The sequence below is a fragment of the Leucopleurus acutus genome (genome assembly GCF_964270905.1).
Source record: "Leucopleurus acutus genome assembly, chromosome: 2".
Lineage (NCBI taxonomy): Eukaryota > Metazoa > Chordata > Mammalia > Artiodactyla > Delphinidae > Leucopleurus > Leucopleurus acutus.
The window spans coordinates 39,081,346-39,106,671 of NC_139143.1; the positions used below are offsets into that span (position 1 = coordinate 39,081,346).

Below are 25,326 nucleotides of genomic sequence, written 5' to 3' on the forward strand. Positions count from 1 at the left end.
AGTGAACGAATAAGTGAATGAGTCACCAAGATAAGGGTATTGTCTCATTCTTTCTCGCTTTTTCCACTTTCAAGTTTCTTTAGTTAGTTTCCTCAGACAAAAGGTTTCTTTGTAGCTACACAGTGGCCAGGTCCACAGAATGTTGCAGATAGCTGCTGAAAACATCCCTCCTCCACTTGAGAATGGCTTGCTCTCCCTCTCAAGCGGAGAGAGCTGGGATTCGATATTTAATTAAGCGCCTCTGTTCACTTGGCATTTAGAGGCACTAGGGGGCGTTAGTGCTCTACACCCGGTGAAATGCCTGTTTCGTTTGTGATTTTCCTTTGTGAAAAACAACTATGCACAGAGTGTTTTGTGCCAATTTTCCATCCTTTTAGATTGACGGAAAGCATTTTACCTACGTAGAAACAGAAAACGAATAGAAAGAGCGTCGCATTGCGTTTAATGAAAGCTTAGGGCGGTCTCGGTGGTTCGTTAGTGAAGTTATCTGGGGACACCTTAGCCACGTACATTGTGTTGGAGAGGCACCGAGAATTCATTCAGGAGTTCTCAAAGTTCGAGGACACAGTTGCCTTACACGTAGGCACGGTGGCAGCCGTGGACATGGCAGTGATTTGGAGAATGTTGTACTCGTCGGCTCTTGCTGTGATAATGCTTTGCAACAAATCTCCCCAAAACTCACTTACATAAAGAAGAATCTAGTTTTCTTCTCGGACCTGTGGGCTAGCTGCAGCGGCTCTCTTGTAGACCTCTCGATGGCGGGTGTTGCTCCATGCCGTGGGTCAGTTTGAGGTCTGTCCCGCACACCTTACCGTGGAGCCCAACTGTGAGGCTGCAGGTCCCTGTCTTCTCGCAGAGTTCACTGAAACGTAAGAGGTGAGCCCAACCACACAAGGCCACGTAAGGCCTCTGCGACTCATTGAAGGCCATCGTGTCTTCCCTTGGCCTCCTGGGAACCCCCTGGCCCCAGGATGCAGCTTCGGTAGCCCAGGGCAACCGGCGGAGGGGGGCGGGCGGGGCTGCAGGAGGGTGGAACGCGGAGGTCACAGAGGGTGTGGGTGTGGCCACCTCTGCTGTGACTGAACCAAGGGCAGGGGGGCTGGGGGTCCAGGGCAGGGCCCTCAGAGCCCGGTAGGCCCAGGGGGGCGGCGCAAGCACCTAGGCCCAGGCCGAAGAGTGCCTTCTTGTTCTGCGTGGCAGGCCGGCCTCCCGCCTTGCCACTCAGGCCGCCCTCCCACTTGAAGTGTGTGTGACACACGTCCGCGGAGTACACCTCGCTGCACAGGTAGCCGTGGGACTGGGCGTCGTAGCTTCCTGCGAGGCGGCCGGAGGTCCCGCAGGCGGGTGGGTCCCTGGGACAGACGCGCGGAGCGGCTCCTGCCCGGCCCCCCTGAGAACCGTCGCCGTTCCGTAAGGTGGGGCGCCTGCTTCAGAATGTAAATCACGTGTCCGCTCTATCGATATGCTGTTTAGTTTACCAGGCAAGACTTTCTTGGTGAAAGAAGCAGCGTTGGCTTGCATCGTCGAGCAGGCTTCTCATCTGGCTGTGCACTGGTACTCTCTCTCTGGGTGTGCTAGTCCGCAGGGCAGGGCATCCCCTGGGCAGGGTGGAGCGTGATCTCTGCGGCCTCGTCTTGCAGCTCCTTCCTTTCATTCTCAATCATCCTGCCCACAGTGGCCTCCTCTCAGGCCTGCATACTTACAACGGCGCATTGCCCGTGCTGCCCCTCTGCAGGAAGTGTCCCTCTGTTTAGTTTGCAGCTGACTGATGCCGCCTCACCCTTCTCATCTCTTCTCAGGTGTCACTTGGTCAAGAAAGCGTCCCCTTACCTACTCAACTCATCTCGTCTCCCTACCGTAGCTCACGTGACACCACGCACCTCTCGCTTATGGCCGTCATCGCCTTTCGCATCCACTTTCAGGTAGGTAAGTTTACCCCGTGGCCCGTGAGGAAGAAGAGATCACGCCTGTTTTGCTTACTCTTGATTCCCAGCGACTAGCCCGGTTACTGATAACCTCTGTTAGAGGGAGAAAGGAATGCACCCAATCCCTGGTGAAGCCCTGACCGTTTTGCTTTCTAGTGTCCCTCGTACTCCTCCCTGCCGTCTGTGTCGCCCTTACTCCGCGTCTACCGTTTATGAGTTTACAGCTGGGTTACGGTGACTGCTTCGGAGAATCGCATGCCTTTCTACCTCCCTCGCTGCGACCTCTCCTACACTTCCCAGGGCTCTTGGGTTATGCCCTTGCCCTCTTCCGAGCCGTCCGTGGCACCCGCTGTCAACCCCGTACGGCCAAGCTCCTAAGACTGACACTCAAGGCCCTCCGTAATTTGGCTTCAGTTTCACTTTCTAGACGTTTCAAGAAAGAACGGGGTCTAAATATCTGTGCACCTCTGCTCCGTTTCATATCTACCCACGAGGTTAATTTTTTTGTTTCTTCCAGTCCACCTAGTTTGCACCTCCTTCTCTGCGAAGACTTCACTGAGAATCCAAGCGATTTCTGGATCCCTTCTCTCCCCTGAAGCTGTAAACAGTTTAACAAGACAGGTGCGGAACTGCCGTAAGGTAATCTACATCTTGTCTCCCTCTCTGGTATCTAACCTCCCTGCGAATGGGGGTACGTCTCCGTGTCCTGTGCGGTTTTCAGCACAGTACTCTCTACACGTAGTGGATATTTGATTTGGTAAGTGAACGAATAAGTGAATGAGTCACCAAGATAAGGGTATTGTCTCATTCTTTCTCGCTTTTTCCACTTTCAAGTTTCTTTAGTTAGTTTCCTCAGACAAAAGGTTTCTTTGTAGCTACACAGTGGCCAGGTCCACAGAATGTTGCAGATAGCTGCTGAAAACATCCCTCCTCCACTTGAGAATGGCTTGCTCTCCCTCTCAAGCGGAGAGAGCTGGGATTCGATATTTAATTAAGCGCCTCTGTTCACTTGGCATTTAGAGGCACTAGGGGGCGTTAGTGCTCTACACCCGGTGAAATGCCTGTTTCGTTTGTGATTTTCCTTTGTGAAAAACAACTATGCACAGAGTGTTTTGTGCCAATTTTCCATCCTTTTAGATTGACGGAAAGCATTTTACCTACGTAGAAACAGAAAACGAATAGAAAGAGCGTCGCATTGCGTTTAATGAAAGCTTAGGGCGGTCTCGGTGGTTCGTTAGTGAAGTTATCTGGGGACACCTTAGCCACATACATTGTGTTGGAGAGGCACCGAGAATTCATTCAGGAGTTCTCAAAGTTTGAGGACACAGTTGCCTTACACGTAGGCACGGTGGCAGCCCTGGACATGGCAGTGATTTGGAGAATGTTGTACTTGTCGGCTCTTGCTGTGATAATGCTTTGCAACAAATCTCCCCAAAACTCACTTACATAAAGAAGAATCTAGTTTTCTTCTCGGACCTGTGGGCTAGCTGCAGCGGCTCTCTTGTAGACCTCTCGATGGCGGGTGTTGCTCCATGCCGTGGGTCAGTTTGAGGTCTGTCCCGCACACCTTACCGTGGAGCCCAACTGTGAGGCTGCAGGTCCCTGTCTTCTCGCAGAGTTCACTGAAACGTAAGAGGTGAGCCCAACCACACAAGGCCACGTAAGGCCTCTGCGACTCATTGAAGGCCATCGTGTCTTCCCTTGGCCTCCTGGGAACCCCCTGGCCCCAGGATGCAGCTTCGGTAGCCCAGGGCAACCGGCGGAGGGGGGCGGGCGGGGCTGCAGGAGGGTGGAACGCGGAGGTCACAGAGGGTGTGGGTGTGGCCACCTCTGCTGTGACTGAACCAAGGGCAGGGGGGCTGGGGGTCCAGGGCAGGGCCCTCAGAGCCCGGTAGGCCCAGGGGGGCGGCGCAAGCACCTAGGCCCAGGCCGAAGAGTGCCTTCTTGTTCTGCGTGGCAGGCCGGCCTCCCGCCTTGCCACTCAGGCCGCCCTCCCACTTGAAGTGTGTGTGGCACGCGTCCGCGGAGTACACCTCGCTGCACAGGTAGCCGTGGGACTGGGCGTCGTAGCTTCCTGCGAGGCGGCCGGAGGTCCCGCAGGCGGGTGGGTCCCTGGGACAGACGCGCGGAGCGGCTCCTGCCCGGCCCCCCTGAGAACCGTCGCCGTTCTGTAAGGCGGGGCGCCTGCTTCAGAATGTAAATCACGTGTCCGCTCTATCGATACGCTGTTTAGTTTACCAGGCAAGACTTTCTTGGTGAAAGAAGCAGCGTTGGCTTGCATCCTCGAGCAGGCTTCTCATCTGGCTGTGCACTGGTACTCTCTCTCTGGGTGTGCTAGTCCGCAGGGCAGGGCATCCCCTGGGCAGGGTGGAGCGTGATCTCTGCGGCCTCGTCTTGCAGCTCCTTCCTTTCATTCTCAATCATCCTGCCCACAGTGGCCTCCTCTCAGGCCTGCATACTTACAACGGCGCATTGCCCGTGCTGCCCCTCTGCAGGAAGTGTCCCTCTGTTTAGTTTGCAGCTGACTGATGCCGCCTCACCCTTCTCATCTCTTCTCAGGTGTCACTTGGTCAAGAAAGCGTCCCCTTACCTACTCAACTCATCTCGTCTCCCTACCGTAGCTCACGTGACACCACGCACCTCTCGCTTATGGCCGTCATCACCTTTCGCATCCACTTTCAGGTAGGTAAGTTTACCCCGTGGCCCGTGAGGAAGAAGAGATCACGCCTGTTTTGCTTACTCTTGATTCCCAGCGACTAGCCCGGTTACTGATAACCTCTGTTAGAGGGAGAAAGGAATGCACCCAATCCCTGGTGAAGCCCTGACCGTTTTGCTTTCTAGTGTCCCTCGTACTCCTCCCTGCCGTCTGTGTCGCCCTTACTCCGCGTCTACCGTTTATGAGTTTACACCTGGGTTACGGTGACTGCTTCGGAAAATCGCATGCCTTTCTACCTCCCTCGCTGCGACCTCTCCTACACTTCCCAGGGCTCTTGGGTTATGCCCTTGCCCTCTTCCGAGCCGTCCGTGGCACCCGCTGTCAACCCCGTACGGCCAAGCTCCTAAGACTGACACTCAAGGCCCTCCGTAATTTGGCTTCAGTTTCACTTTCTAGACGTTTCAAGAAAGAACGGGGTCTAAATATCTGTGCACCTCTGCTCCGTTTCATATCTACCCACGAGGTTAATTTTTTTGTTTCTTCCAGTCCACCTAGTTTGCACCTCCTTCTCTGCGAAGACTTCACTGAGAATCCAAGCGATTTCTGGATCCCTTCTCTCCCCTGAAGCTGTAAACAGTTTAACAAGACAGGTGCGGAACTGCCGTAAGGTAATCTACATCTTGTCTCCCTCTCTGGTATCTAACCTCCCTGCGAATGGGGGTACGTCTCCGTGTCCTGTGCAGTTTTCAGCACAGTACTCTCTACACGTAGTGGATATTTGATTTGGTAAGTGAACGAATAAGTGAATGAGTCACCAAGATAAGGGTATTGTCTCATTCTTTCTCGCTTTTTCCAATTCCAAGTTTCTTTAGTTAGTTTCCTCAGACAAAAGGTTTCTTTGTAGCTACACAGTGGCCAGGTCCACAGAATGTTGCAGATAGCTGCTGAAAACATCCCTCCTCCACTTGAGAATGGCTTGCTCTCCCTCTCAAGCGGAGAGAGCTGGGATTCGATATTTAATTAAGCGCCTCTGTTCACTTGGCATTTAGAGGCACTAGGGGGCGTTAGTGCTCTACACCCGGTGAAATGCCTGTTTCGTTTGTGATTTTCCTTTGTGAAAAACAACTGTGCACAGAGTGTTTTGTGCCAATTTTCCATCCTTTTAGATTGACGGAAAGCATTTTACCTACGTAGAAACAGAACACGAATAGAAAGAGCGTTGCATTGCGTTTAATGAAAGCTTAGGGCGGTCTCGGTGGTACGTTAGTGAAGTTATCTGGGGACACCTTAGCCACGTACATTGTGTTGGAGAGGCACCGAGAATTCATTCAGGAGTTCTCAAAGTTCGAGGACACAGTTGCCTTACACGTAGGCACGGTGGCAGCCGTGGACATGGCAGTGATTTGGAGAATGTTGTACTCGTCGGCTCTTGCTGTGATAATGTTTTGCAACAAATCTCCCCAAAACTCACTTACATAAAGAAGAATCTAGTTTTCTTCTCGGACCTGTGGGCTAGCTGCAGCGGCTCTCTTGTAGACCTCTCGATGGCGGGTGTTGCTCCATGCCGTGGGTCAGTTTGAGGTCTGTCCCGCACACCTTACCGTGGAGCCCAACTGTGAGGCTGCAGGTCCCTGTCTTCTCGCAGAGTTCACTGAAACGTAAGAGGTGAGCCCAACCACACAAGGCCACGTAAGGCCTCTGCGACTCATTGAAGGCCATCGTGTCTTCCCTTGGCCTCCTGGGAACCCCCTGGCCCCAGGATGCAGCTTCGGTAGCCCAGGGCAACCGGTGGAGGGGGGCGGGCGGGGCTGCAGGAGGGTGGAACGCGGAGGTCACAGAGGGTGTGGGTGTGGCCACCTCTGCTGTGACTGAACCAAGTGCGGGGGGGTGCTGGTGGTCCAGGGCAGGGCCCTCAGAGCCCGGTAGGCCCAGGGGGGCAGCACAAGCACCTAGGCCCAGGCCGAAGAGCGCCTTCTTGTTCTGCACGGCAGGCCGGCCTCTCGCCTTGCCACTCAGGCCGCCCTCCCACTTGAAGTGTGTGTGGCACGGGTCCGCGGAGTACACCTCGCTGCACAGGTAGCCGTGGGACTGGGCGTCGTAGCTTCCTGCGAGGCGGCCGGAGGTCCCGCAGGCGGGTGTGTCCCTGGGACAGACGCGCGGAGCGGCTCCTGCCCGGCCCCCCTGAGAACCGTCGCCGTTCCGTAAGGCGGGGCGCCTGCTTCAGAATGTAAGTCATGTGTGCGCTCTATCGATACGCTGTTTAGTTTACCAGGCAAGACTTTCTTGGTGAAAGAAGCAGCGTTGACTTGCATCCTCGAGCAGGCTTCTCATCTGGCTGTGCACTGGAACTCTCTCTCTGGGTGTGCTAGTCCGCAGGGCAGGGCATCCCCTGGGCAGGGTGGAGCGTGATCTCTGCGGCCTCGTCTTGCAGCTCCTTCCTTTCATTCTCAATCTTCCAGCCCACAGAGGCCTCCTTTCAGGCCTACATACTTACAATTGCACCTTGCCCATGCTGCCCCTCTGCATGAAATGTCCTTCTGTTTAGTTTGCAACTGATTGATGCCTCCTCATCCTTCTCATGTTTTCTCAGGTGTAATTTTGTCAAGAAAGTATCCCCTTACCTACTCAACTCATCACATCCCCCTACCGTAGCTCACATAACACTATGTACCTCTCGCTTATAGCCTTCGTCACATTTCACATCCAGTTTTAGATAGGTGTTTACCATATGGTCCGTGAGGAAGAGATCATGACTGTTTTGCTTACTCTTAGTTCCCAGCGACTAGCACTGTTACTGATAACCTTTGTTAAATGGAGAAATGAATGTATCCAGTCAATGGTGAAGCCCTGACAGTTTTTCTTTCTAGTGTCTGTCATACTCCTCCCTTCCATCTGTGTTGCCGTTACTCCGGGTCTACCATTTATTATTTTACACCTGGATTACGAGGATTGCTTTTGAGAATAGCATGTCTTTCTATCTTCATCCCTACAACCTCTCTTACACCTCCCAAAGCTCTTGGGTTATGCCATTGCCCTCTTCCAATCCGTCTGTGGCACCTATTGTCATCATCGGCTGTCAGCAGACTTGCATGCAGTGTTCCTTTCTTTTCTCTTTTCTTCCTTACGCCACTGGGCCATGCAAAGGGGTGAAGCCCTGACACTCGTTGCCACGTGGATGTACCCTGAGAACATGATGCTGAGCGAGAGACGTCAGACACACAAGGGCACACTGGGTGTGACACCACTGAGGAGAAACGTCAAGAACAGGTAGATCCACATAGTCAGTGGGTTCCTGGTTGTCAGGGGCTGCCGAGGGGACGGAGTGATAGCTAAGGGTGTGAGGTACATTTTGGGGTGACAGAAGTGATCCAAAGCACGGCAGTAAAGATGGCTGCACAGCTCAGTAAACTGTCCCCATGCTCCCCATTGCAGCCTGTGATAGCATCGCTCTCAGGATGAAGGCTGACTGCAGGAAGACTGAACGCGCAGTGAGTCCTGGGCCCAGACCCTGAGCTGGTGCTGCCCATGTGGGGAAGTCACTGGTACTTGCAGAGCCTCCACAGAGACTGGCAGCACCCCCAGGGCCTCACAGTTCATGGTGCACCCGGCACAAGGGCCTTTCCACTGGTTGTCATCACCAGCTGTCACCAGACTCGCATGCAATGTTCCATTCTTTTTTTTTATCTTTTCTCTGTCCCTCAGCATGCAAAGGGGTGATGCCCTGACACTTGCTGTCACGTGTATGCACCCTGAGGACATGATGCTCAGCGAGAGCCGTCAGAAACAAAAGGACATGCAGGGTCTGACTCCACTGAGGAGAAACGTACAGAGCAGGTAGATCCACAGAGTCAGAGAGTAAGTTCCTCGTTGTCAGGGGCTGCCGTGGGGGCGGGGTGATAGCTAAGGGCGTGAGGGACATTTATGGGGTGACGTAAATCGTCCAAAACATGGCAGTAGTGATGGCTGCACAGCTTGGTAAACTGTCCCCCACACACCGGTGCAGCCTTTGAGAGCATCGCTCTCAGGAAGAAGGGCTGACCACACGAAGACTGAATGAGCAGTGGCTCCTGGGCCCAGACACTCAGCTGGCACCCCCCACGTGGGGAAGTCACTGGGGCTTTCTGAGCCTCCCTGGAGACTGGCAGCAGCCCCAGGACCTCACAGAGCACGGTGCGCCCATCCCCAGAGCCTCCCCTCTGTTTCTCATCACTGGCTGTCAACAGACTTGCATGCAACGTTCTTTTCTTTTATCTTCTCTGCTTTACGTCACTAGGCCATGCAAAGTGGTGAAGCCCTGACACTCGCTGCCACTTGGATGCACCCTGAGACTTCTACGCTATGGGAGAGAAGTCAGACACAGAAGGACACACAGGGTGTGACCCCACTGAGGAGAAACGTCCAGAACAGGTAGATCCACATAGGCAGAGAGTGGGTTCCTGGTTGTCAGGGACTGGCGAGAGGATGCAGTGATTGGTAAGGGCCTGAGGGATATTTTGGGGGTGATGGAAATGATCCAAAGCACGGCAATAGGGAGGGCTGCACAGCTCAGTAAACTGTCCCCATGCTTCCCGTTGTAGCCTGTGAGAACATCGCTCTCAGAACGAAGGGCTGACTGCAGGAAGACTGAACGTGCAGTGGGTCCTGGGCCCAGACTCTCAGTTGATGGCTCCCCACTTGGGGTAGTGACTGGGAGTTGCTAAGCCTCCTCAGAGACTCGCAGCAGCCCCAGGGCCTCACAGGGCACGGCGCCCCCTGCCCCAGATCCTTCCCTCTGGTTCTCATCACCAGCTGTCACCAGACTTACATGCAATGTTCCATTCTTTTCTTTTATCTTTTTTCCTTTCCTCAGCATGAAAAGGGTGAACTCCTGACACTCACTGCCACCTGAATGCACCCTGAGGACACGATGGTCGGTGAGACAAGTCAGACACAGAAGGACACACAGGGTCTGACCACACTGAGGAGAAACGTCCAGAAAAGGTAGATCCACAGAGGCAGAGAGTAAGTCCCTGGTTGTCAGGGGCTGCCGAGGAGACGGATTAATAGCCAAGGGTGTGAGGGATATTTTTGGGGTGACGGAAATGGTCGAACAAGTGGCAGTTGTGATGGCTTCACAGCTTAGTAAACTGTCCCCCGCGCTCCCATGCGGCCCGTGAGAGCATCGCTCTCAGGACGAAGGGCTGGCCACAGGAAGACTGAACGAGCAGTGGGTCCCTGGCAAAGACGCCCATTTGGCGGCCCCCCACTTGGGGTAGTGACTGGGAGTTGGTGAGCCTCCAAGGAGACTGGCAGCAACCCCAGGGCCTCACAGGGCCTGGCGCCCCCAGTCACAGTGGCTTCCCTCAGATTCTCATCACCAGTTGTCAGCAGACTTGCACGCAATGTTCCTGTCTTTTCTTTTTTTTCTTTTATCAGTCCTTCTGCATGCAAAGAGGTGAACCCCTGACACTCGACGCCACGTAGATGCACCCTGACACGATGGTCGGTGAGACAACTCAGACACAGAAGGACACCCTGCGTCTGACCCCACTGAAGAGAAACGTCCAGAACAGGTAGATCCACATAGTCTGAGAGTGGGTTCCTGGTTGTCAGGGTCTCGCAAGGTGACAGAGTGACAGGTAATGGCATGAGGGACATTTTTGGGGTGATGGAAGTGGTCCAAAGCACGGCAGTAGGGACGGCTTAACAGCTCAGTAAACTGTCCCCTTGCTCCCCGTTGTAGCCTGTGAGAACACCTCTCTCAGTACAAAGGGCTGACTGAAGGAAAACTGAACGAGCAGTGGGTCCTGGGCGCAGACAATCAGTTGGCGGCCCCCCACTTGGGGAAGTGACTGGGAGTTGCTGATCCCTCATGGAGACTGGCAGCTGCCCCAGGCCCTCACAGGTCATGGTACCACCAGTCCCAGAGTCTTCCCTCTGGTTCTCATCACTGGCTGTTACCATACTTGCATGCAATATTCCTTTCTTTTCTTTTCTCTTTTCTCATTCCCTCTGCATGCAAAGGAGTGAAACCCTGACACGCGCTGCCACATGGATGAATCCTGAGAACATGATGCTCAGCAAGAGAAGTCAGACACAGAAGGACACACAGGGTGTGACCCCACTGAGGAGAAACGTCCAGAGCAGGTAGATCCACAGAGTCACAGAGTGGGTTCCTTGTTCTCAGGGGCTGACGAGGGGGCGGAGTGATAGCTATGTGTGTGAGTGACATTTTGGGGGTGATGGAAGTGGTCCAAAGCACGGCAGTAGTGATGGATGCACAGCTCAGTAAACTATCCCCTTGCTGCCCGGTGCAGCCTGTGAGAGCATCGCACTTAGGACGAAGGGCTGACTGCAGGAAGACTGAACATGCAGTGGGTCCTGGGCCCAGATGCTCAGCTGGCGTCCCCCATGTGGTGAAGTCACTGGGACTTGCTGAGCCTCCACAGAGACTGGCAGCACCCCCAGGGCCTCACAGTTCATGGTGCACCCGGCACAAGGGCCTTTCCACTGGTTGTCATCACCAGCTGTCACCAGACTCGCATGCAATGTTCCATTCTTTTTTTTTATCTTTTCTCTGTCCCTCAGCATGCAAAGGGGTGATGCCCTGACACTTGCTGCCACGTGTATGCACCCTGAGGACATGATGCTCAGCGAGAGCCGTCAGAAACAAAAGGACATGCAGGGTCTGACTCCACTGAGGAGAAACGTACAGAGCAGGTAGATCCACAGAGTCAGAGAGTAAGTTCCTCGTTGTCAGGGGCTGCCGTGGGGGCGGGGTGATAGCTAAGGGCGTGAGGGACATTTATGGGGTGACGTAAATCGTCCAAAACATGGCAGTAGTGATGGCTGCACAGCTTGGTAAACTGTCCCCCACACACCGGTGCAGCCTTTGAGAGCATCGCTCTCAGGAAGAAGGGCTGACCACACGAAGACTGAATGAGCAGTGGCTCCTGGGCCCAGACACTCAGCTGGCACCCCCCACGTGGGGAAGTCACTGGGGCTTTCTGAGCCTCCCTGGAGACTGGCAGCAGCCCCAGGACCTCACAGAGCACGGTGCGCCCATCCCCAGAGCCTCCCCTCTGTTTCTCATCACTGGCTGTCAACAGACTTGCATGCAACGTTCTTTTCTTTTATCTTCTCTGCTTTACGTCACTAGGCCATGCAAAGTGGTGAAGCCCTGACACTCGCTGCCACTTGGATGCACCCTGAGACTTCTACGCTATGGGAGAGAAGTCAGACACAGAAGGACACACAGGGTGTGACCCCACTGAGGAGAAACGTCCAGAACAGGTAGATCCACATAGGCAGAGAGTGGGTTCCTGGTTGTCAGGGACTGGCGAGAGGATGCAGTGATTGGTAAGGGCCTGAGGGATATTTTGGGGGTGATGGAAATGATCCAAAGCACGGCAATAGGGAGGGCTGCACAGCTCAGTAAACTGTCCCCATGCTTCCCGTTGTAGCCTGTGAGAACATCGCTCTCAGAACGAAGGGCTGACTGCAGGAAGACTGAACGTGCAGTGGGTCCTGGGCCCAGACTCTCAGTTGATGGCTCCCCACTTGGGGTAGTGACTGGGAGTTGCTAAGCCTCCTCAGAGACTCGCAGCAGCCCCAGGGCCTCACAGGGCACGGCGCCCCCTGCCCCAGATCCTTCCCTCTGGTTCTCATCACCAGCTGTCACCAGACTTACATGCAATGTTCCATTCTTTTCTTTTATCTTTTTTCCTTTCCTCAGCATGAAAAGGGTGAACTCCTGACACTCACTGCCACCTGAATGCACCCTGAGGACACGATGGTCGGTGAGACAAGTCAGACACAGAAGGACACACAGGGTCTGACCACACTGAGGAGAAACGTCCAGAAAAGGTAGATCCACAGAGGCAGAGAGTAAGTCCCTGGTTGTCAGGGGCTGCCGAGGAGACGGATTAATAGCCAAGGGTGTGAGGGATATTTTTGGGGTGACGGAAATGGTCGAACAAGTGGCAGTTGTGATGGCTTCACAGCTTAGTAAACTGTCCCCCGCGCTCCCATGCGGCCCGTGAGAGCATCGCTCTCAGGACGAAGGGCTGGCCACAGGAAGACTGAACGAGCAGTGGGTCCCTGGCAAAGACGCCCATTTGGCGGCCCCCCACTTGGGGTAGTGACTGGGAGTTGGTGAGCCTCCAAGGAGACTGGCAGCAACCCCAGGGCCTCACAGGGCCTGGCGCCCCCAGTCACAGTGGCTTCCCTCAGATTCTCATCACCAGTTGTCAGCAGACTTGCACGCAATGTTCCTGTCTTTTCTTTTTTTTCTTTTATCAGTCCTTCTGCATGCAAAGAGGTGAACCCCTGACACTCGACGCCACGTAGATGCACCCTGACACGATGGTCGGTGAGACAACTCAGACACAGAAGGACACCCTGCGTCTGACCCCACTGAAGAGAAACGTCCAGAACAGGTAGATCCACATAGTCTGAGAGTGGGTTCCTGGTTGTCAGGGTCTCGCAAGGTGACAGAGTGACAGGTAATGGCATGAGGGACATTTTTGGGGTGATGGAAGTGGTCCAAAGCACGGCAGTAGGGACGGCTTAACAGCTCAGTAAACTGTCCCCTTGCTCCCCGTTGTAGCCTGTGAGAACACCTCTCTCAGTACAAAGGGCTGACTGAAGGAAAACTGAACGAGCAGTGGGTCCTGGGCGCAGACAATCAGTTGGCGGCCCCCCACTTGGGGAAGTGACTGGGAGTTGCTGATCCCTCATGGAGACTGGCAGCTGCCCCAGGCCCTCACAGGTCATGGTACCACCAGTCCCAGAGTCTTCCCTCTGGTTCTCATCACTGGCTGTTACCATACTTGCATGCAATATTCCTTTCTTTTCTTTTCTCTTTTCTCATTCCCTCTGCATGCAAAGGAGTGAAACCCTGACACGCGCTGCCACATGGATGAATCCTGAGAACATGATGCTCAGCAAGAGAAGTCAGACACAGAAGGACACACAGGGTGTGACCCCACTGAGGAGAAACGTCCAGAACAGGTAGATCCACAGAGTCAGAGATTGGGTTCCTGGATGTCAGAGGCTGGCGAGGGGATGGAGTGATTGATAAGGGCGTGAGGGACATTTTTTGGGTGACGGAAGTGGTTCGAAACACAGCAGTAGTGAAGGCTGCACAGCTTAGTAAACTGTGCATATGTTCCCCGTTGTAGCCTGTGAGAACATCACTCTCAGAACGAAGGGCTGACTGCAGGAAGACTGAACGAGCAGTGGGTCCTGGGCCCAGTCTCTCAGTTGATGGCTCCCCACATGGGGTAGTGACTGGGAGTTGCTGAGCCTCCACAGAGTATCGCAGCAGCCCCAGGGCCTCACAGGGCATGGCACCCCCTGCCCCAGAGCCTTCCCTCTGGTTCTCATCACCAGCTGTCACCAGACTTACATGAAATGTTCCATTCTTTTCTTTTATCTTTTTTCCGTCCATCAGCACACAAAGGGTGAATCCCTGACACTCGCTGCCACCTGGATGCACCCTGAGGACACGATGCTCAGCGGGAGAAGTCAGGCACAGGACATACAGGGTCTGACCCCACTGAGGTGAAACATCAAGCACAGGTAGATCCACGGAATCAGAGAGGAAGTCCCTGGTTGACAGGGGCTGCCGAGTGGACAGAGTGATAGCTTAGGGTGTGAGGGACATTTTTGGGGTGACGGAAATGGTCCAAAACATGGCAGTAGTGGTAGATTCACAGCTAACTAAACTCCCCCGTGATCCTGTGCAGGCTGTGAGAGCATCGCTCTCAGGGCAAAGGGCTGATCGCAGGAAGACTGAATGAGCAGTGGGTCCTGGCCCCAGACAGTGAGCTGGTACCCCGAACGTGAAGAAGTCACTTGGACTTCCTGAGCCTCCACAGACACTGTCAGCAGCCCCAGGGCCTCACAAGTCATGGTGCCCGTGGCCCCAGAGCCTCCCCTCTGTTTCTCATCACCAGCTGTCACCATACCTACATGTCATGATCCTTTCTTTTCTCTTGTCTTCTTTACTTCACTAGGCCACACAAACAGGTGAAGCCCTGGCAGTCGCTGCCATGTGGATGCACCCTGAGACCACTACACTTGTGAGAGAAATCAGACAAAGAAGGACACACAGGATATGACCCCACTGAGGAGATACTTCCAGAACAGGTAGATCCACAGAGTCAGAGAGTGAGGTCCTAGTTGTCAGGGGCTGACAAGGTTGCGGAGTGATAGTTAAGTGTTTGAGGGACATTTTTTGGGTGATGGAAGTGGTTCAAAACACGGCACTAGTGATGGCTGCACAGCTCAGTAAACTGTCTTCATGCTCCGTGGTGCCACCTGTGAGATCATTGCTCTTAGGACAGAGGGCTGACCGCAGAAAGACTGAACATGCATTGGGTCTTGGGCCAGAGGCTCAGTTGGCGACCCCCACTTTGGGAAGTGACTGGGAGTTGCTGTGCCTCCACGGAGACTGGCAGCAGCCCCAGTGCCTCACAGGGCACGGCACCCCTGACCCAGAGCTTTCCCTCTTGTTCTCATCACCGGCTGTCACCAGAGTTGCATGCAATTTTCCTTTCCTTTCTTTTTTTTTCCTCAGTCCCTCAGCATGCAAAGCGGTGAAGCCCTGACACTCGCTGCCATGTGGATGCACCATGAGAACACGATGCACAGTGAGAGAAGTCAGACACAGAGGGACACAAAGGGTGTGACACCACTGAGGAGAAACGTCCAGAACAGGTAGATCCACAGATGCAGAGAGTAACTCCCTGTTTGTCACGGGCTGCCTAGGAGATGGAGTGATAGCAAAGGGCGTGAGGGACATTTTTCAGGTGATGGAAATGATCCAACAAATGGCAGTAGTGATGGCTTCACAGCTTAGTAAACTGTCCCCTGTGCTCTGGTGCATCCTGTGAGAGCATAGCCAGCAGGACTAAGTGCTGACCGCAGGAAGACTGAACGAGCAGTGGGTCCTTGGCAAAGATGCTCATTTGGCGGCCCCCCACTTGGGGTAGTGACTGGGAGTTACTGAGCCTCCACAGAGAATGACAACAGCCCCAGGGCCACACAGGGAACAGCGCCCCGGGCCCCAGGGCCTCCCCTCTGTTTCTCATCACCAGCTGTGACCAGATTTGCATTCAATGTTCCTTGCTTTTATCTTCTCTTCTTTACGTCACTAGGCCACACAAAGCGGTGAAGCCCTGACACTCGCTGCCATGTGGATGCACCCTGAGAACATGATGCTCAGCGAGAGAAGTCAGACACAGAAGGACACACAGGGTGTGACCGCACTGAGGAAAAACGTCCAGAACAGCTAGATCCACATAGTCAGAGAGTGGGTTCCTGGTTGTCAGGGGCTGGTGAGGGACGGAGTGATTGGTAAGGGCGTGAGGGACAATTTTGGGTTGATGGAGGTGGTCCAAAGCACGGAAGTAGGGACGGCTGCACAGCTCTGTAAACTGTCCCCATGCTCCCCATTTTAGCCTGAAGGGTGCGGTGATGGAAATGGTCCAGAACATGGCAGTAGTGACGGCTACACAGCTTACTAAACTGTCCCCCGTGCTCCTGTGCAGCCTGTGAGAGCATTGCTCTCAGGACGAACGGCTGACCGCAGGAAGACTGAACAACAGTGTGTCCTGTGCCCAGACGCTCAGCTGGCACCCCCCACAAGCGGAAGTCACTGGGAGTTCCTGAGCCTCCACGGTGACTGGCATCAGCCCCAGGGACTCACAGGGCACGGCACCCCTGGCCCCAGAGCCTTCCCTCTGGTTCTCATCAATGGCTGTCAACAGACTTGCATGCAATATTCCTTTCTTTTCTTTTTTCTTTTCTCAGTCCCTCAGCATGCAAAGGGGTGAATACGTGACACTCGCTGCGATGTGGATGCACCCTGAGGACACGATGCTCAGCAAAAGAAGTCAGACACCAAAGGACATACAGGGTGTGACACCACTGAGGAGAAACGTCCAGAACAGGCAGATTCACAGAGTCAGAGATTAGGTTCCTGGTTATCAGGGGCTGAGGAGGGGACGGAGTGATAGCTAAGTGGATGAGGGACATTTTTCAGGTGATGGAAGTGGTTCAAAGCATGGCAGTAGGGACGGCTGAACAGCTCAGTAAACTGTCCACATGCTCCCCGTTGTAGCCTGTGAGAACATCACTCTCAGGACGAAGGGCTGACTGCAGGAAGACAGAACGAGCAGTGGGTCCTGGACCCAGACACTCAGTTGGCGGCCCCCCTACTTGGAGTACTGACTGGGAGTTGCTGAGCTTCCACGGAGACTTGCAGCAGCCCCAGGGCCTCAGAGGGCACGGCGCCCCAGAGCCTTGCATCTGATTCTCATCACCAGCTGTCACCAGACTTTCATGCAATGTTCCATTCTTTTCTTTTATCTTTTTTCCGTCTCTCAGCATGCAAAGGATGGAAGCCGTGACACTCGCTGCCACATGGATGCCCCCTGAGATCTCTATGCTACAGGAGAGAAGTCAGACAAAGAAGGACACACAGGGTGTGACCCCACTGAGGAGAAACATTCAGAACAGGTAGATCCACAGAGTCCCAGAGTGGGTTCCTTGTTCTCAGGGGCTGACGAGGGGGCGGAGTGATAGCTATGTGTGTGAGTGACATTTTGGGGGTGATGGAAGTGGTCCAAAGCACGGCAGTAGTGATGGATGCACAGCTCAGTAAACTATCCCCTTGCTGCCTGGTGCAGCCTGTGAGAGCATCGCACTTAGCACGAAGGGCTGACTGCAGGAAGACTGAACGAACAGTGGGTCCTGGGCGGAGACGCTCCGTTGGCGGTCCCCCACTTAAGGAAGTGACTGGGAGTTTCCGAGCCTCCACGGAGATTGGCAGCAGCCCCAAGGCCTCACAGGGCATGGAGCCCCCACCCCTATAACCTTCCCTCTGGTTGTAATCACCGGCTCTTACCAGACTTGCATGCAATGTTCCTTTCTTTTCTTTTTCTTTTCTCAGTCCCTCTGCATGCAAAGCGGTGAAGTCCTGACACTTGCTGCCTTGTGCATGCACCCTGAGAGCACGATGCTCAGTGAGAGAAGTCAGACACAGAAGGACACACATGGTGTGACACCACTGAGGAGAAACGTCCAGAACAAGTATATCCACATAGTCAGAGTGGGTTCCTGCTTTTCAGGGTGTGGCGAGGTGAAGGAGTGGTAGCTTAGATTGTGAGGGACATTTTTGGTGTGATGGAAGTAGTCCAAAGCACGGCAGTAGGGACGGCTACACAGCTCACTAAACTGTCCCCATGCTCACTGTTGCAGCCTGTGAGAGCATCGCTCTCAGTACGAAGGGCTGACCGCAGGAAGACTGAATGAGCAGTGGGTCCTGGGCCCAGATGGTAAGTTGCCTGTCCCCTACTTGGGGAAGTAACTGGGAATTCCTGAGCCTCCATGGAGCCTGGAAGCAGGCCCAGGGCCTCACAGGTCACGGCGCTCCCGGGCCCAGAGCCTTCCCTCTGGTTCTCATCACCAGCTGTCACCAGACTTCTTGCAACGTTCCTTTCTTTTCTTTTTTCTTTTCTGTCCCTCAGCACACAAAGTGGTGAACCCCTGACACTTGTTGCCACGTGGATGCACTCTGAAAACACGATGCTCAGTGAGAGAATTCAGACACAGAAGGACACACAGGGTGTGACACCACTGAGGAGAAATGTCCAGAACAGGTAGATCCACGTAGTCAGAGAGTCAGTTCCTGGTTGTCAGGAGCTGGCGAGGGGACGGAATGATAGCTAAGGGCATGAGGGACATTTTGGGGTTGATTGCAGTGGTCCAAAGCACGGCAGTAGTGACGGCTGCACAGCTCAGTAAACTGTCCCCATGCTTCACATTGCAGCCTCTGCGAGCATTGCTCTCAGGACGAAGGGCTGACCTTAGGAAGACTGAACGAGCAGTGGATCCTGGGCCCAGACACTTAGCTGGCAGCCCCCGACTTGGGTAAGTTAGTGGGACTTGCTGAGCCTCCACGGAGACTGGCACCAACCCCAGGGCCTCACAGGGCATGGTGCCCCCGGCCCCAGAGCCTCACCTCTGTTTCTCATCACCGGCTGTCACCAGAGGTGCATTCAACTTTCCTTTGTTTTCTTTTTTGTTTTTTCAGTCCCTCAGCCACGCAAGGGGGTGAATCCCTGACACTCGCTGTCACGTGGATGCACCCTGAGAGCACGATGTTCAGGGAGAGAAGTCAGGCACAGAAGGATGCACAGGGTGTGACCCCACTGAGGAGAAACGTCCAGAGCAGGTAGATCCACAGAGTCACAGAGTGGGTTCCTTGTTCTCAGGGGCTGACGAGGGGGCGGAGTGATAGCTATGTGTGTGAGTGACATTTTGGGGGTGATGGAAGTGGTCCAAAGCACGGCAGTAGTGATGGATGCACAGCTCAGTAAACTATCCCCTTGCTGCCCGGTGCAGCCTGTGAGAGCATCGCACTTAGGACGAAGGGCTGACTGCAGGAAGACTGAACATGCAGTGGGTCCTGGGCCCAGATGCTCAGCTGGCGTCCCCCATGTGGTGAAGTCACTGGGACTTGCTGAGCCTCCACGGAGACGGGCAGCAGCCCCGGAGTCTCACAGGGCACTGCACCCCCGGCACCAGAGCCTTCCCTCTGTTCTCATAATCAGCTGTCCGCAGATTTGCAGGTCACGTTCTTTTCTTTTCTTTTGTGTTTTTTAAAGGCAACTCTTGTGTACATGTATTTAATATTCAGGGAACCAGCCTTGACTCCTTGGTCTGTGTCTTCTAGCCTTTAGAGCCTCGAAGGCATCCATATCCTTTGTTTTTGCACCCAGTGCCTGGGGTTGATGATGGAAACTGACACCGAGGGCGTCACCATGTGTGGGGTGACGTCAGGGAAAAAATCCCATGGCGAGGGACTGCCTGAGGACCACGTGCACCTGGGACCTCCCTGCCCCCTGCCTGCAGCCCTGCACCTGGGAGCGGAGCTGGTGCATCATGTGCCTGAAGTCATGGAAGTAGGTCTCCCGCTTATCATGCTGCAGCAGGGAAGGCAGGTTGTGCGTAGCCTTGGTGAAGTTGGCCACCATGGCCGCAATGGCAAACTGACAGCTCCCATCGTGCTGCAGGCAGCCCGGCTGCAGGCTGAAGCAGGCTGCGTGCCTGGACTTCCCCTCCCTGGGGAGGGATGCAGGTGAGGCTCTGCTTCCACAGAGGAGCCCCGGCCCACGGCCAACAGGTTCCCCCACGCAGGCACCGAGGATAGAAGTCCAGGTAGAACTTGCCGATGGACGACCTTGCTTGAGGCCGCATCCCGGACCATGTAGAGCCTCATGTCTTCGTGACACATGTTGGTGCCCTCTTCCAGGTCAAAGGTCAGCCCCAGCATCTCCTGGGAGATGCCCAGCAGCCCATGCGTGACCAGCTGCATGGGGAAGGACTCATTAAGCAGGTACTGGTCCACATGGTAGCGCGTCTCCTCTCCCTGGTTCATGTAGTAATGCAGGATCAAGGTGTTGATGGGGCCGTCAAAGTGCAGGCCCCACCTCTGGCACTCAACCTTCTTTAGCTCCAGGATCACGGCCGCTCCTGCTCCCCAAGGGGCTTCAGCTTCTTGGCCAGCTCACCTGCGTGTGGAAGGGAGAGGCTCGGCTACGTCCCTGGGGTGGCCCCCAGCCGCCCCCATTCCCGTGCCCCTCGAGGCAGAATGAAGGGTCCAGGAAGCTGACCCCCAAGGGTTGACATAGTGGGGTCTCAGGCAGCACCACGTCCAGTCAAGGTCCGCCTGACCCCGTCCCCACTGGAACTCAGGGGGAGGCGGGGTTACCTAGGACAGTGGCCACCACCTGCCTGGTCTTGTCCAAGTTCATCTCCAGCACAGAATCAGCATGTGTGCGGAACCCCAGCAGGCGGGACTTCTGGGCCTGCAGCCTCACCAGCTCCCTGAGGATCACGCAGTTCTCCTGGAACCCAGAGATGGAAGGTGCTGGGGACCATGGGCCATGCCCTCCCCGCGGGCCCCGGGCCAGGTCTCTGCAGGCGGGCAGGGCTCTCAGGCCACTGGCAGGCACAGCCAATCCCCCTCCCTCCTCCTCCTGGCCCGGATTTCTAGACACATTGGTGCTGTCCTAACACATGGTCTTTATTAACACAGGTCCTTTTGGAACCAGAAATGGCATGAACCGTGATGGGCTCTAAGGACAAGGGCAGGAAGAAATGTGGCCAGGATCTCCAGGAGCCACCAAGGGGCCTCCCCGGGCTCAACAAGGCAAACACGGCTGCCGTGCAGACAGCAGCTCATCCCCACGGCACCTGAACACCCAGCGCCTGGACGTTGAGACGCCTGTTGCTGCAGGTGGCCCGTGGCTTGCTAATGAGGCCCAGCCCCAGGCGTATGACACCTTCTCTGGGGCCACCTCTCCGGTCTGCGGGGGTTTCTCCTGGGAGCCCCCAGTCACCACAGAACCAGTGTGGCCTGTCTGTAGCCCAAGAAGGTGGGGACACAGGACTGTCCCCCATGCCCCCTGCATCACCCGCGAGGCCGAGCAACCACCAGTGTTGTCTGTGGGGAAGATGAAGGGCTCATGCACAGCCCCCATCTACAGAAGCACAGACTGCAGCCACATGCGGTATGCAACAAGCACAAGTGTCCATGCAGGACCCGATGTCTGAATGTCAAGGCTGTGCCCAGGCCACAGTGAGAAGGCCCATCCCCCATGCAAGCCACAGAGAGGGGATGGGGGGCCATCTGCGATTCTGAGCTCATTGGGCATCACCCCAGAGGGAGAAGGTGAGGGAGAGAGGTAGACAGAAGTACAGAGGGAGAGGGAGAGAGAGGGAGGGAGAGATGTCTCTCCCTTCCCTGGGGGTTCTCTAGTGCAGCCAAGGCTGAAAACCACTGCATTTTGGGAGATGGGTCCTCATGGAAAAGTTAAATAGTAGCTCATGGCATTATTGACACATATTAAAAAGGCCCCAAATCTTGGGGAGTCAGGGAGGGGAGTTGGCGGCTGCCTCATAAACGAGGAGAGATTGGGCATCAGAAGAGGTGCCTGTGCAGCCCGCTGCCCAGGGCCCTGCAGACTTCATCTCCCAGTGGTGGTCCTGGGCTGGAAGTCAGCGGGGAGGTCAGGCTGTCCAAGCATCAACGTTGACTTCAGGGCTGATCTAAAAGGCGCCTGGAGTTTGTTGAAGCAGAAAAAAGAGAAAGCAGTGGGGACAGGATGGGAGTGGGAGGGGTAGGGAACCCCCCTCCTCAGCACTTCTACCTCTCTCCCTCCCTCCCTCTACCTCACTGCCTCTCACTCTCCCGCTCCCTCCATCACTCCCTCTGCCTCTCTCCCTCCCTCTCTCTCTGTCCCTCTTTCCCTGTCCCTCTCTCTCTCTCCCTCTTTCCCTCTCCCTCTATCACTCCCCCTCTCCCTCTCCCCCTTTCCTCCTCCCTCTCTCCCTCTCCTTCTCTCCCTTCCTCTCTCCCTGTCCCTGTTTCCATATTCCACTCTCCCTCTCCCTCCACCTCCTTCCCTCTCCAGAGGGGGAAGGAAGTAGAGGGAGAGAGAGAGAGCAGGAGAGGGAGAGGGGAGAGAGAGAGAGGGATAGAGGGAGGGAGGGAGAGACGTCTTTCACTCCCTCTATCCCTCTCTCCCTCTCCTGCTCTCTCTCCCTCCTCCCTACACCTCCTTCCCTCTGCAGAGAGGGAGGGGGAGAGGGAGGAGGGAGAGGAAGGGGAGAGAGAGGGAAAGAGGGAGAGGGAGAGAGGGAGGGAGAGAGGGACGAGAGGAAGCAGGGAGAAAAGAGAGAAAGAACACACCATCTACATTTCTGTCAAATGACACCAGGGATCCTTACACAACCAGGAGAAAATAACACAGCAAGGCTCTTTCTCAGCTGGAACTGGAACTGCAGATGGGGCCAAACACCACCAGGGTTGCCACACATGTCCACCTGCCGCCCCAGCCCCATTAGCCCGGTCACCAGGGCTCTGAGTGTTTGCTCCGGGGACCTGGGGTTCACCCTGTCACCTTGGAGGTTGGGCCTAGAGAGCAGGGCCCTGGGCTGGGCACATAGGAGGAAAAGAATCCCCACAGGACAGCTTGTGCGAGCAGATTCAGCTGCCAGATTCTAGAGGCCTGGGATCACCCTGTGGCCCGTGAAACCCAGGAGCCATGAGGGTCTTGCATCGGGATTCCTGTCCGTTGGATTGTAACGTTTATGTAGGGAATCCTGGAAACAGTGGTAACAAGACTGAATTCGAACGAGCTTTAGGCTATTATGGACCACTCCAAAGTGTGTGGGTTGCTAAAAACCCTCCCGGCTTCGCTCTTGTTGAAAATGAAGATCCCCGAGATGCAGTGGATGCTGTCTGAGAACTAGACGGGAGAACACTCTGTGGCTGCCGAGTAAGAGTGGACCTGTCGAATGGGGAAAAGAGAAGTCGAAATCGTGGCCACCTCCTTCTTGGGCTCGTTGCCCTCAAGATGATTATTGGAGGAGGAGTCCTCCCCCTTGTCACAGATCTCCAAGATGGAGAAGCTTCTCCCGCAGCTGGAGCAGGTCCCTTTCTAGATATAGGAGAAGAGAGAGATCACTGTCCCAGGAGAGAAATCACAAGCCGTCCCGATCTTTCTCTATGTCTCCTAGCCGATCCAGGTCAAATGAAAGGAAGTAGAAAACCACTTTGCAAGAGGAGTGGTGCACAGGAAATAACTTCATTTGACAGGAGTATGTACAGAAAATTCAAGTTTTGTTTGAGACTTCTGAAGCTTGATGCACTTTTTAAATGTTTTAGCTGTTCAAATTTGTTTGTCTCTTGGGACAGTGACACATAAAGGTGTCATTCTCTATGGTTTGAAATGGGTCATATGAGGCATGTAATATGAAGAATTGTTACTTTACAATGTTCCCTTAAGCAAAATTGAATTTGCTTTGAATTTTTGGTCTTGCCTAGACTGATAATAAAATTCTAACTCCTGCCCACCTAAAGTGTGATGTTTATTATTATGGAAACAACACTGGCAAACGTTGAAAAGACTTTCTGTAGCTGGGATATGGTATGCAGCTGTAGTTAAGCAAGCAGTCTTTAAAAGGTGCTGTGAACACAAGCCAGCAGGTAGAAATGAAAGCCGCACCCTTACCCTAGATTAGAGGTTTAAGAATTCCACTAGTCTTCACACTGGACAAGAGGTTGTCCAGTGAGTTTAGAATCTAAGAAGTTTCAAGGAAGTTAGTTTACCTTTGAGTTAGGTCATAAGTCCCCTCTGTGGTTGCTGTACATGAATACATAACTCTTTGTAATGTTTTTTGGAAGTTGAGATTATCAAGATACCAATGTCCTGCCATATTAAGAGTATATTGTAGAGCTGAACTTTGAGTTACTGTGCAATTTTTTTTTCATGCTGTCATTTGTAATATGTTTTGTGAGAATCCTTGGGATTAAAGTTTTGGTTCCAAAAGGAAAAAAGAAAAAAAGGATCCACCTGCCAATGCAGGGGACACGGGTTCGAGCCCTGGTCTGGGAAGATCCCATGTGCTGCAGATCAACTAAGCCCATGGGCCACAACTACTGAGTCTGCACTCTAGATCCTGGGAGCCACGACTACTGAGCCCCCATGCCACAACTACAGAAACCCGCACATCTAGAGCCCGTGCTCTGAAACAAAAGAAGTCACCGTAATGAGAAGCATGTACCCGCAACGAAGAGGAGTCCCTGCTCACTGCAACTAGAGAAAGCCCGTGTGCAGCAACGAAGACCCAACACAGCAAAAAAAAAAAAAAAAAAAAGACGATACTGGCCAGGTGATCAAGGGTAAAATTGTTTGTCACAAGTCCCGTTGATGGTGTGTATCCTTGATGTGACCTGAGGAGAATGGCATTTTTATCTCTGTCTAGATCTTCCACCCCAAACCCCATAACTCCAGACCAACCATAAGAAAAACATCAGAAAACCAACAGAAAAACAAATTGAGGGACAAAATACCTGACCAGTCCTCTTCAAAACTTTCAAGGTATCAAAGCCCAGGGACGACTGAGAAATGTCACAGCCCAGAGGAGACTGGGACAGAAAAAGGATGTTAGGGGAAAACTAGGGAAATTCTAATAAAGTGTGGACTTTAGTTAATAATAATGTATCCATCTCGGTTCCTTAGTTGGATAAACATGTCGTACTAACGTGTTGGAAATAGGGGTACTGGTTCGGGGGTCCACGGCACTCTGTACAGATCTTTGCAACTTTTTTGTAACTCTAAGCTATTCTAAAATTAAGCGAGTACTAAACAGAGATAAGAATGTTATTTCCCTGATTTGAACATGCCTGAGTTTGTTTTCATGGTCACATTTGTGCTATCTGGATTTGTCTTGGAATCAGTAGCAAAGGAGAGTTGCCAGCCCCTGGGAAGATGCGGCTGATTTGCAGGTGGCTTGCTCTGGAGCTGAAGAACATGGTGGGAAGTCTGCAGCCTCGGGCTGCACTTAGAGCCATGGGAGGGGATGGGCCAGCTCAGTTAGGGATGGAACCTATAAATAAAACTCTTTTTCTTTTCCATTATGGCTTATCACAGGATATTGAATATAGTCCCCTGTGCTAGACAGTAGGACCTTGTAGTTTATCCATCCTATATTTAATAGTTTGTGTCTGCTAACCCCAAACTCCCAATCCAACCCTCCCTCACTCTTTCTCCCCCTTGGCAACCACAAGTCTGTTCTCTATGTCTGTGAGTCTGTTTTTATTTTGTAGACAAGTTCATTTGTGTCATATTTTAGATTTCACATATAAGTGAGATCATATATTTCTCTTTCTCTTCTGACTTACTTCAC

General features: G+C 53.8%; 1 pseudogene across 1 annotated transcript; it reads left to right on the forward strand.

Moving 5' to 3' along the window:
- The first annotated feature begins 22,679 nt into the window (after window positions 1-22,679).
- LOC309973743 (serine/arginine-rich splicing factor 3-like) lies at window positions 22,680-23,182 on the forward strand (annotated as a pseudogene). Its single transcript has one exon. The product of its transcript is annotated as a serine/arginine-rich splicing factor 3-like (transcript).
- The last annotated feature ends 2,144 nt before the right edge of the window (window positions 23,183-25,326 follow it).